Below are 12,594 nucleotides of genomic sequence, written 5' to 3' on the forward strand. Positions count from 1 at the left end.
CATAGCTCTAAACACCAGTTTTAAATTAGAGTTTGATGTATAAGGGAACTAATTTTGCATAATCAGTCATTTTAAAATAATACATCATACTTACTAAATTATACAGTAGTTTTAATGTAGAAACATACATATTTTCTGAATGCTGTCATATAATTATTTAGAAATTTTATTCTCAAAACCATGAATTTTGGACACAGGTTACTTTTTTTCTATTAATACTTTATTTTGAGATGGAAATGTGGTCATTCACATTTTCCCCAGAACTTCTATGAGCAATCTGCAGGGCAGGGAATGGGAGTTGGGGGAGTGGGGTGGCAACAGACACAGGTAAAACTTGTTAACCCTTACGTAAGAAGCGTGGGCTTTTGTGAGGATGTAAAGAGCTTCCCAGAGGGAAAATCAAGTGGAATCAGGAGCATCAATACCCATACAAAAAGGTAGTCTTCCAAGTAGTGGTTACCTCTTTGTCTAAACTCTAGAAAATAAGTTCAGAGAGCAGGTTCTTTGTCTGACTTACTCAACACTGTCCCTCCAGTGTCTAGAACAACAAATATTTGTTGAATGAACAAATGAGTGAGTGAATGAATGAGTGAGTAGTGATTCCTTGAGACATCTTTTTAATCAAGTTGCCAAATAAACGTTAATACTCATGGGTAAACTGAAGATAATCCCACTGAGCAATGAGTGGTGTAGGAAGTAGGCACACTGAGATATTTGAGAGAACAGAACCATGACTAGCATCAGTGATTCTTGAGGGAAAATGGCCACTTGGGTAACCTGAACTTTTCCAAAGTGGATGTAAATCATGGAAAGACGAGTGATCTATTGACATCAAAAAAACCCTTCTAAAATTATGGATGAAATAGGATAGCTGGCTTTCCTTTAAAAATCATACTTTGAGGGGAAGGGTGGAGGGAGCAGGAAAAATAGATGTGGTATAGATGAAGTAAAATTGGCTACATGTTGATAATTGTTGAAGCCAGGTACATGGGATCTGTTACATTCTTCTCCACTATAGGGTTTGAAACCTTCTATAAAAGTCAACAAATACACATCCTTCCACTTAAGAGTTTGATATAAAAAACATTTATACTGCCTGATATTTAGATATAGTCTGATCTCTTAGAAAGCCCTTCTTATAATATGTAAATTAAGAATGTTGTTAAAAAGATTTGTCTTCATGGCTAAAAGTCACTTTTAGCTCTGGATGCAACAACTTATGATGGAAATTGTCATCATATCACTAATATCAGTCTTTTTAATAATTTTGGGGAAAAGCTAAGGAGCTATGCAGTAAAATGTAGACATATTTTACCCAAAGTCCATGTCATCCTCGGCACATCTTCACACTCACTTGGATGAAGGCTGAGGTAGTCAAGGAAATTATTGGAAAGGTAACCAAATAACCATGGTAACCTTGATAACCCACTTGCTGTTGGCCATCTGCAGAAAAGACTTACATGTGTCCTATTATCAGGTGCTGGACTCTATCTTAGGCCATGCAAGTTGCTATAACAAAATACCATAGAGTGGGTAACTTATATAGAACAGAAATTTATTTCTCATGGTTCTGCAGGCTGGAAGTCTAACATTAGAGTGTCTGCGTGGTTGGGTTCTAGAAGGGTCCTCTTACAAGTTGCAGACTGCACATTTCTCTCTCTATTCTTTTATAAAGGCACTAATTCTATGTGTGCAGCCTCCACCTTCATGACCTAATCACCTCTGAAAGACCCTCACCTCCTAATATCATTAGCTTGGGCATTAGGTTTTCAACATATGAATTTGGGGGAGGACACAAACATTCAGACCATAGCAAATCCTTTAGTGATTTTCCATTTCTCTTAAAATCTAATTTCTTAACAAGGGACACATGTATTTTCCTGCCTCTTCAGAGAGTTTTTTCAGGTCTTTTTCAGCTCAGTGATTTGTGACTTCATAAATAAACAGTATAATATATATTAAGTAATTAAGGTAAAATGAGTTTGAATTCTCAATTTATCTTTAGGCATAATCGTAAGTGATGTGATGCATTCAAATAAGAGTTGATGAGAAGAAACGAGGTGATTTTTCTAGCCCACTCCTCATGCTTTCCTACTCACAGAATATTTTCACTAAGATTGATTTGAAAATGTTTGGCATGAAGCTTAAAAAAACCAGCTATATATTACAGAGTCCTGGGGCAAGAATTATCTCTCCACAAGTACCTTTTTCATTTTCTTATAGCACCTAATAAGTAATTCTGTTACATGGTAGACCCCAACTTTCTTTGCAACTATTACCAACACTATCAACATATAGCCTGGCATGAAAATAAATGATTCCAATCTTTAATAGTATTAATCTGAAATTTTAAAAGCCAGTCTTGTTATTGAATTAAGAAAATATACAACGACATCAGTACTAAAACTAAAAAATCATTACTGTAACAGAACAAGGTCAAAATTAAGTGAGCTGTTCACTTCAAATAGTACCTTAACTTTAGTATTCATACAATATATTGCAGTTTCCAGCTGATCCCTCAAATCTACTTACAAAAAGAGAGGTTTATAATTCAACTATTACAGGAAAAGGAAATCTAATTTTGACCTTGAGTCAAATTGATGCCAAAAGGAGTTTATGGTTTTCTTTACTTTATAAGCTGTAATTGCAAATACAGTTTCCTTCATCTAAAAAACTATTCCACCCTGAAATTTTCAAACAAAAATAGTTTGCAGAAACGTTGGCAAAAGACATCTTCAAAGGAAACTAACTAGTCTGAATTAGAAGGAGAAAAAGTAGAGGGATGGTGGATATTTTTAAAGGGATTATGTTTTCAATATTTTGGGCACTTGGTGTCTAATTCCTGAGGCTTTTTAAAAAAGCCTTTCTCATTTAAAATTATAAGTAGATCAGTAATTTAAATGTGCTTAATTTGTAAATAAGATAAAAATACCATAGATGTGTATAAGATAACTAAGAGAAAAAAATCATATTATGAAAATCTTTTCTTTAAATATTAAATAGAAACAAAGTAGTCATCAGTAAATGCCATAAAACACTAAAATACGTGGGTCCGTATTATGGCATTAATAAAGATACAGAAATGGTATAAAATTCATTTACTGAAAATATTTTGACTGATTATTTAATTGGAATATTTGATAATATAACATCATGCACAATGCCAATAAATAAATTATGCTGGTTGCCCTAGTGCTGCTTATTATCATGTGTCTATAGGTTAAATTTAAAACCATACCTAACACTGAGATTAACTGACTCATCACCTTTGCTACAAATGTTACCTAATGTTCAACAAAAAACAGGTCAGGATTCTGGTTTTATGAAGATAGTGTATTATTTCAGTAGGTGAGGGTTTAGTGTAGCGTAAGAGATTAGCATTTAGTACAAATGTTAGCCCTTCTCATTGCAGCAGGTTCCAAGACCCTGCACTGATCTTCTCAGTTCTTGCAAATATATAACTCTTTGGGGTGTGTGTATTTTTTTTTAATTCTCACACTCAAGTTCTTTTTAGTCCAGTGAATATTGAACATGGACTTTCATTACCAAAACTGTGTTTTGGAACCCACAAAGGAACCCACCAAGTTTGCCTCAAATGTTCTTAGTTTACCTTTGAATTAAATGTATCAAATACTGCAATGACAGTTGCAGTAATAAAAATGGAGATACCTGAATCTTTGAGAGTACCTAAATAAGGGACCAAGGTAGTTTATGTGTCTATTAAAAGCTCATCCTCATGTTAAAGAGAAAGTTCAGAGATTCTTATTTGTTTCTAGGAGGCAATAATTAAATACAATAAAAACAAAGGAGCTGGAAAACCTATCCAGAAGCATCACATCTTGCCAGGAATGGCTTCTGTGTTGGATCAGAGTGAAATGATAGGTTTAGAAAAATAAAGCCATTTCCTGAAATGATAGCTACTCCTACCCCCACAAAAAGGTCCCACCAGGTTAATCAAACCAAGATAAACTAAACCAAAACAAAAACAATCAGAAAATAAGGATAAAAATGGATTTCATGATCATTAAAATTATAATGGCCATTGTGAATATCCAAGAAGACAATATACCATGTGGTGAGACCCAAACTTATTTTGTTTGTGAAGAACTTGGCACCTCAAGGAATATAAATTCTGCAGGCCCTCTTCAGGAAAAGATTGTTTAAAATATATATAATATATAGAAAGGTTCAGAAAATTATAACCTAGATTTTTGAATAGTTAAAAGTAGGCACTATCCTCTGAAATTTGAAGACAATATTTACAAGTAAAATGAAATCTTTCTGCAGAGGTGTGGTATATATGGAAAGTAAATGGTATTAAGTTTAAAAACTTAACAGATAGTACTTCTACCTTTGATGACTAGAACAAGTTAGAGATGGTCTCGTTTGATCCCTAAACTGTGCAGAGCAACACTATTCAGATCATCCTTTGGTACCACTCAAAAAGAGAATTCGGAGGTTGGGCTATGAATAAGACAATTCATAGAATCTTAACCTATTAAGCTGGAGATGACACTACAGAATACCTCGTCCAGCTCCCTCGCTTTCCAGATACGGGAACTGAGGTGCAGATTGCTTAAGTCATTTGTCCAGTGTTATACACTTGGTGACAGGCTGGAATAAAAATATGGCTTCTCAATCTCTGGTTTGCAGTTATGTTGCACAATGCAATATTGACTAATCTCTGTATCCACTCAAAGCCAAAAATGTGTTATTCATAGTATTGATTGCCTTCTTGCAGAGATAATGTGGGTTAAAGAGAGCTAAACGCCATTGCAATTACTGTCGTTGTGGTTGTTAGATTTCACTGCCCTGATCCACCTGCTGGGCTCTATTTTAAGCCAGATAGGCAGGCAAAGTAGTCCACTGTCCTGTAACATGAAATAATTACTCTGGGGTCAAAACAATTCTGTGAAATTTCCTACAGGAAAAGTTCTTCTCTTTTTAACATCCTTGCTTTCCCCCATTTCCCAAAGTAATGATACCTTATCTTAGGGAAGAAAGGAGCTTAGATGCCCAATTGCCCTGGACTGAACCCCACTGGCAATTCTTCCATCTGAAGAGAGGAACAAAGGAGATGATCAAGGGACAAAATCTTTTAATGTATGGCTATGTTACATATATTTCATGGAGAAGAGGAGGTTGTGTATTGGGGTGGGAAAAAACAAATAAGAATTATGACCAATTAAACATTTTGTCTATAAAATTAGATTTTAATTATATCTGTTAGTAGAAATTCTTTTTCCCTATCAATAATCCCATGTATTTCCCAATATTGCCCTTAGCATTTGATACTCCAAGTAGTTTGTGCTTGAATATTCTCTTTCAAGTCAGGAAAAATTCACATGTTTGAAAAAGAGAAACTTCAAATCTATTGTGTTTTGCATCATCATCTTTCCATTTTACTCTCCTTTTAGATTTAGAATACAGGCGTATAAATACATATTTAGACCAAAGGCCAAATGGCTAAGTATTATATCAACAAATTTCAGAGGCTGAAGCTATATATAGAATAAACTTCTTGGATATAAGAAGAAATGTGAAATGTGATTGCAATTACCCTTTTACAATAAAAAAAATCTCAGTAATAAAATTTTAAAAGTCTGATACCATGGTACAGGAACAAATATTCATATTATCAATCTATTTCCCCATTTCTCAATTTAACAACTTAAAATTTCTCTTTTTTTCTTTATAAGATCATCAGTTTTCACAGTCTTCCCTAGTTTTGTAACACTTTGCTCTTCCATTACTTCCAGAACACAAGGAAATTTTAATTCCAAGTTATAGCTGTATGTTCAAAGTGAATATTCAGATATTGAGGACTACATTAGAACGTCCTTCCATGTTGGCATTATGGGGCATCCGTGATGATGATGATGACGCACATTTGTGGTTATTTGATTTTCCGAAAGCCAAAGGACAGGCTGTAGTTGAAGCCAAATAAAAATTTTGGCCAAACACCAAAGTCAAATTAAAACTTATACTAAGTTCCTAATTCAGTGTTTGGTAGAACATTTCAATAAGCAAAGGATTTCCTAATTTTTTCCTATAGTTTCTCTATTCTCTTTTCCTCCTTTTCTGGAGAAATAATGAGACATTTTAAACTGAAATCCATGAATTCCTCTAAAATCCACAAGATGGTGCTATGAAGTGGCATTTAGAAAAATTTTAAAAACCATATGCCTTCTAGGAGCAGTTTTTAGGCAGGGCCAAATAAGTACCATTTAATAACATCCACTATAGATAAATGGTATTTTTAAAAAAGTGACGTAAATCAAATTTGTTGGTATAAGGAAGGCATACCTTTACTCCCAATGTTGTTTTAAAATAATTTATCCCATAAATTATACTTCTGTTAACTCTGTTATTGATCTCAGGTTTTAAGAATATATTGTGAGAAGACTAAGAACTGAACTTGGATCTCAGCAGGGCTAAGTCCTAATAGGAGAAGTACTGGATTAAAACAGAGACCAGAGTTCTAATCTCTGCCCTTCACCTGAATTGCCATGTCCAGCCATCATTCCATCTATTCCAGCTGGTCCCAACCGAGGGCAGTTTTACCCCTAGAGGACATTTAACAATGTCTGGGGACATTTTTGATTGTCACAACTTGGTTGGGGGCTGCTACTTGGCATCTAGTGGGGAGAGGTCAGGGATGCTGCTAAACATCCTATGACTCACAGAACTACCTCCACAACAGAGAAATATCCTCCCCTAAGTAGCAGCAGTGACAAGGACGAAAAACTTGACCTGTACGTTCACTCCTTTGTTGGTTTGTCTGTTCATTCATTAATTCACACATTTATTCACTTATACATGTACTTATTTACCTGTCAGTCCATTAATTCATCTCCTTAACACATTTTTACAAAGTGTCTACCATGATTTAAGACTGGACTAAGCTTTAGGGATTAAAAAGACAAGAACTATCTTATTCCTGTTCAACCTAACAGGGAGAGACATTTATGAACTACTAGAATAACAATAATATGTGACCAGTGTTTCAGTGGGAAGTGTAAGATGTTCTGAGAACACAGAAGAGTATGATAAATTCTGGAGAAGAGGACAGAATTCAGGAAGATGTCATAGAGGTGGAGGTTGTTTATTAGGTGGACGGAGGGTGGTCGCAGAATAAAATTTCAAGCAAAGTACAAGCAAAGCCAAAGACATATAGTAGTTCAAAGTGTCTGGTGAGCAGTATACCACTGTGGTATGAGGAGGAGGGTTGGAAAAAAGAAAGGAGAGAATCTTTAAAAAGTTGATGGGGATCCACTTAGAAGGGTTTCATCCTCCAGGCAAGATTTTTTAAAATAGAAGAGTCATATTATACATGTGGCAATCACTTAACCTTTTTAGATCTGGGATTCATACCCTTTAAGTGTTTGATGAGATACATTTCAGGTTTCCTTTTAGCTTTAAAACTGTGTTTTATAATTATAAAGCCAATCCATTAGGTATATTACATTACTGTATTTTCTTTGACTTACATTACAAACATCAATAAAAATTAGTATCTTTAAAGAAAATATCTTCTTTCATACACAAAAATTGTGTCACCACAGATATTTACTTTCATTATAATGAACAAAAAATAATACATTCCTATTAATATATTTGGTGTTTATTTTAAGGCTGGACATACTTGAGAAGATCAGGTTATTTTGGAGAATATTCATTCTTCCAATTGGTTTATTCCTATGTCCTACTTTACGTTGCTGGATAAATTTTTCAAATTTCTTTTCTGCAATCTTCTCTACTATTTGTAATTTATCAATTAGCTTTAGACAATTAATTAGTTCTGAGTAGTTTAGGAAATGTTTTATAATTTGAATAATTACTTCAAAAATATTAGTGTTTTAGGGAAATAAAACATTGGGGTCTTTTATGTCTTAAATTATTAAATGAAGAAAACCCAAAGATTAACAACTGTTTGAATTTTACTTGAGTAAATTAGTAGCCATCAAGTGGATATTTGATTTTGATTTACAAAATGTATTTTCATTATATATTTTTCACTTAATATTTTAATGTTTTTAATTTAAATTCAGCTTTAAAATATGAGTAGCTGAAACCACTGCCACAGAGCAGTTCTGTTATCATTCAGGATTTAAGCCTGTGGATCAAACAGCACAACGTGAAATAAAAGACAAAAAAACTGGATGGGAGAGTACAGAAAAGAAAAGTGGGCCCCACCTCTACATGCAATGCAGAAACCTCCCATGAGGAACACTGCCATCCTTTTGCTCCAAATTGAGAAATGAAAATACTGGTGTCAAAATTGACAGAGGCACTGAGAAGGGCAGGGCTGTGTGACAGTCTTCTGAATTGGTTAGTGATACAGTAACTAAGCCGCTTTCATCCTCGCCTGCAATTGTCTACTCCATTTGATTGCATTTTTTTGAATTCTTTTTTCCTCCTTCCCCCAAATCTTTATTCTTCTGGATGCTGTACCACATTTCTGTAAGTATTAGTTAAGAACCTTGATGGATCATTTCAGATTTAAGTATCCATTCGTATTTATTTTTCTCCACAGAAATCACTATTAAACCCCATCCAATAATTTAAAAAGGAATGTGGATTTTTCCACAGCTCTTGTGTTCTGAGACAGCATCATGGACTCGATTCAAAATAGAAGGTTAATCTTCCAAAGATGAGAACTTTGTATGATGTTCCAAAAAGGATTTCAAGCCCCAGAAAAGTAGTTGAACACTTCGGTGGTTTTTAAAGGCACCTTAGGGTTCAGAGAGGGGCCGTGGAAGAAGCAGTAGTGGGGACAAAGTGGGGGACTGCAGGGACACCCCAACTACCCAGCCCCGACCCCACTTCATCACAAACTCTGCTTCCACTTCTATTGCCTATTTGTTCCTGATTTGACATTGTTTGAACAAACATTATAACATAATGTTTGTTATGGTCCCTTCTAAGGTCCCTTCTCTAAGGTCCCTTCTCACCTGAGGTTCTATGAATTTTTATTTTCAAATCTTTTCCAAAAACACAGAACTCCAAGGAAAAGAGTTCAACTGAGAGGCAAAAGGTAGGATAAAGAAAACATTAAAACATTAAACATTAAAAACAACAGCACCAAAAAATTTAACTTTTCCACTTCTTCCTATGACATTAGACATTTTCTATTTAAATGAAGTGAAAAGACACGATTTAAAAGTTAAATCCCTTCAAACACTGAAATATACAGTAAAAGACACACAATTCAGCAGGAAAACCTTCATTCGAACCTTCAATTTGAATGTTCCACAGAGACAGACCTTGGAGATCTGCCCAAGAGCAGAACTGGTTCTCTCCGAGAGGGCTCCTTTTCAAAGCAAGGGACCGCTCTGAACACACATGTGAATTAGGACATGTAAGTATCACATGAATGCTTCTGTTCAAGGTCTCTGATTTCTGTGCATACAAGAGGTTACCCTCTTGTTGTCAAAGAGAAGTTGACATTCTCTTACATATACATAGGATATTAAGTAACAGCAATACAGAAGTGCCTGCACGTGCACAGAGCATAACTGGACACCTCTGGACTGTCACAGGGTGTGTCATTTTTCTTAATAAAAGTTGGCAGTCATCACCCACTAGTTGGAATTTTTAAGTAAATATTTATTGATAAAACCTCATAACACAACAAAAATTCATGTTACATAGGGGGAAAATGTTTCTAAATATTCTTAGCATTTTCCTGGGTATAATAAGGTACATTTTGTGAATTATAATAGCTTTAGAAATAATGTAGTCCCATGAATTAAGACAAATTTTCAGCAAAAATTCAAAGCCTATTTTAGAAATTGCTATTCATCTGCAATATAACTAATAGGTATTTAAAAACAGCTTTGGAGAAAGGCTCTGGGAGCCACTTCATTCCATTCAACGCCTAGGCTCTATAATAAAGGAATGCACAATGGAATGACCACACGGAAGGCATAAAAGGCAAGGAATGAATTAAGGGGTGAAAGGATCATAGACTTTTACTTTCTGGCTAGTTACATGAAATATTCTGGCTGCAAATGAATAGAATGCATGACAAGTGATTCCAATCTAAGCTAATAACTGCTTATGTTGTAGTCTACTGGTCTTTCAGGATACACAGATCAGCCACTAGAGAGGAAGAATCCAATTCATGTTGTGGAAAGGAAAAGACATTTCCCAAATATTAAGATGAAAACTTGTTAATTCTGGGAATTTTGCTGGTTTTTTTTCCCTCCTTCATTAAGACAAAAATGGCTAGAGATCATTTCCCATAAGTAAGGCAGAGATGTAAGGGCAATGGATCTATTTCTGTTAATTGCTGTAACTTCCTCCTGGATATCTAGCTCCTTTTCTTCGTTTAAAATAAACGAATAGCATAGCTTCCCCCAACTCCAAACTAAAAATGGCAGCAGTGAAACCCATTTGCTATTTTAGAAAAATGACTAATAGAACACATATTTCATAAGATCATGATTCACATAATTTAATACTCACCAGCGATTAAAACCACTTCTGCACTCAACTTGTCCTAGAATGACAAATAAAGTCACTCTTTTTTAATCCTTCATTTATCAGACCACATTTATATGGAAGAAGAAATAAAATCTTCTCATGTTCCATGAGGAAGAAAGAAGGCAGAATGAAATCTGACATAGTGCAAAAATATAGTGAAAATATAATCTTAAAAGAAAAACAACTGCACTAGGAATTAGATTTCTGTCTTTTTAAGGGAAGTTCTCTATTCGTATTTCCCTGCTCACAGATAAATGCTAGAATATGAAGAGAAAACAGATTCATTATATTAATTAAAATGTCCTTTAAAACATTATTTCAAAATTCTACAGCACAATAGGAAGATTTCTAATTACCAGATTCTAAAATGCATCAGGTAAGTAGGTAATGAAATGCATTAAATTACTAGAGTTGATTCTTTTGCTTATTCTAATAAGAGTTTGTCTTCTTTTGAGATATGTTGGCCAAGTCTCCTGTCTATGGAAGTCTAGGAAACTCTTGAACAAACTATAAGTTAAATGTATTCACTGGCCTGGAACTTTCTACCCTTGATATTTCTGGTTTTGTTGCCCATTTTAGGGGCCAGGAGAGAGGATGCAGGCAAGGCAGAGTGGCGCAGTTTCCTCTCAACCTTACAGTCAGAAATGGGCTGGCACCAAGGGGAACACGGCCACAGGGCAGGGATCAGGGTGAGGTGAGTGTGACTGAGTTGGGCAAGTGCAGGTTAGGATCCTGTCTTTACTTAAAATTTTGATATTTTCTTCAGCACTGATTTCTTATTTTGTATTAATTTTGACTTTTAAAAGTACTGCATTATCGAATTTTTGGTACCCACTTATATTTTGTGCCAGAGATGCATGCCTCCCTTACTTACCCTAGTCCAGGGCTTCCTCAAGCCAAACTAGGCTCTGGATTCAAGAAGATCTGTGGGGCCACGCTAGAGTGCAACCCCTTCCTCTCACCCGCCGCAGCTCTGAGGGGCCAGGGAAGGCTTCTACAAGAACTGCGTTCTCCCTGCTTGCAAAAGTGAAAATGAGGTGTCCAGAAATGTGTCCTCTTTGTCTCACAGGGAAGCAATGACAGTGTTAGGGAGCAGCTGTCATTGATGGAACTGACACTGGGACTTTTAGCTCTCCTCTCTGGCAGTGCTTATTTGTTTCTGGGCAGGATCCATTATGAGCAAAAGAACTAATGCCCTGAACGTGGACTTATTAGCAGGAGAAACAAGGAGTCAGAATAACACATTCCCCCCAAAAGTATGAAAAAATCCCTCCGAAGCATGCAAAACTAAATAAAACTGAAAGGCTTGATGTACATACATTGTAAATATGACCTAAACTCTTTTGAAGCATGACACGGGCAGGAGTACTAGTGATAGAGCTAAACTAACGCCAACGGCACCTTTTCATTCTTGAAGAGAACAAAATAATACTTTCAGTCTCACTGCTAATCTTCTCATCACACTTATCTGTCTCCTTGTCTTTCTCAAAGAGATATGCTTACAGTCCTGAGGCCGGGACAAATGCTGTGCCCCTTGAAAAAGAACCCCGGGCCCCACTTTCTCTCCATTTGTGTTGGGCAGGAATGGAGTGGAGACAGGGACTAATTTTTACTGAGTAAATCCCTGGTGTTCACGCTTTTGGGAGCGTTACCTTACTCGATGCCCCAGCAGCCCTGGAAGAGAGAGAGAGTCTCGTGGAGAGGATTAGGAGGTGTGGAAGGAGATTTAGTCCCTGCAGGTGCTACAGTTAGAACCATGAAGCCCCTGGGTGTCAGTCTGTTTTCTGGAGGGATATGATAAGACTAGGTGTAATGTTACTACTCTTTTACTTTAGAAAGTTGTCCCATCGTAGGATTGTTTGGAAAGGTGAAATACAGGGGCTTCTGTTCCATTGTCCTCCAGGGAAGGAAACTGGATCCTGCAGTTACTTTTTGGAAATTGGAAGCTAACACTATAGGCAATAAAATTTCTTAAAAGGAAAGAAGAGAAAGGTGAGGATGTTGATTTGATAAAAAAAACTCTCAAAATTATCTGTTGACATTAGATTGTATTGGTTTTTAGGCTTTAGCATGAGTATATATCTATTTTATGCATTTCTATGCAGA

This window comes from Vicugna pacos, chromosome 5, assembly GCF_048564905.1.
Source record: "Vicugna pacos chromosome 5, VicPac4, whole genome shotgun sequence".
Lineage (NCBI taxonomy): Eukaryota > Metazoa > Chordata > Mammalia > Artiodactyla > Camelidae > Vicugna > Vicugna pacos.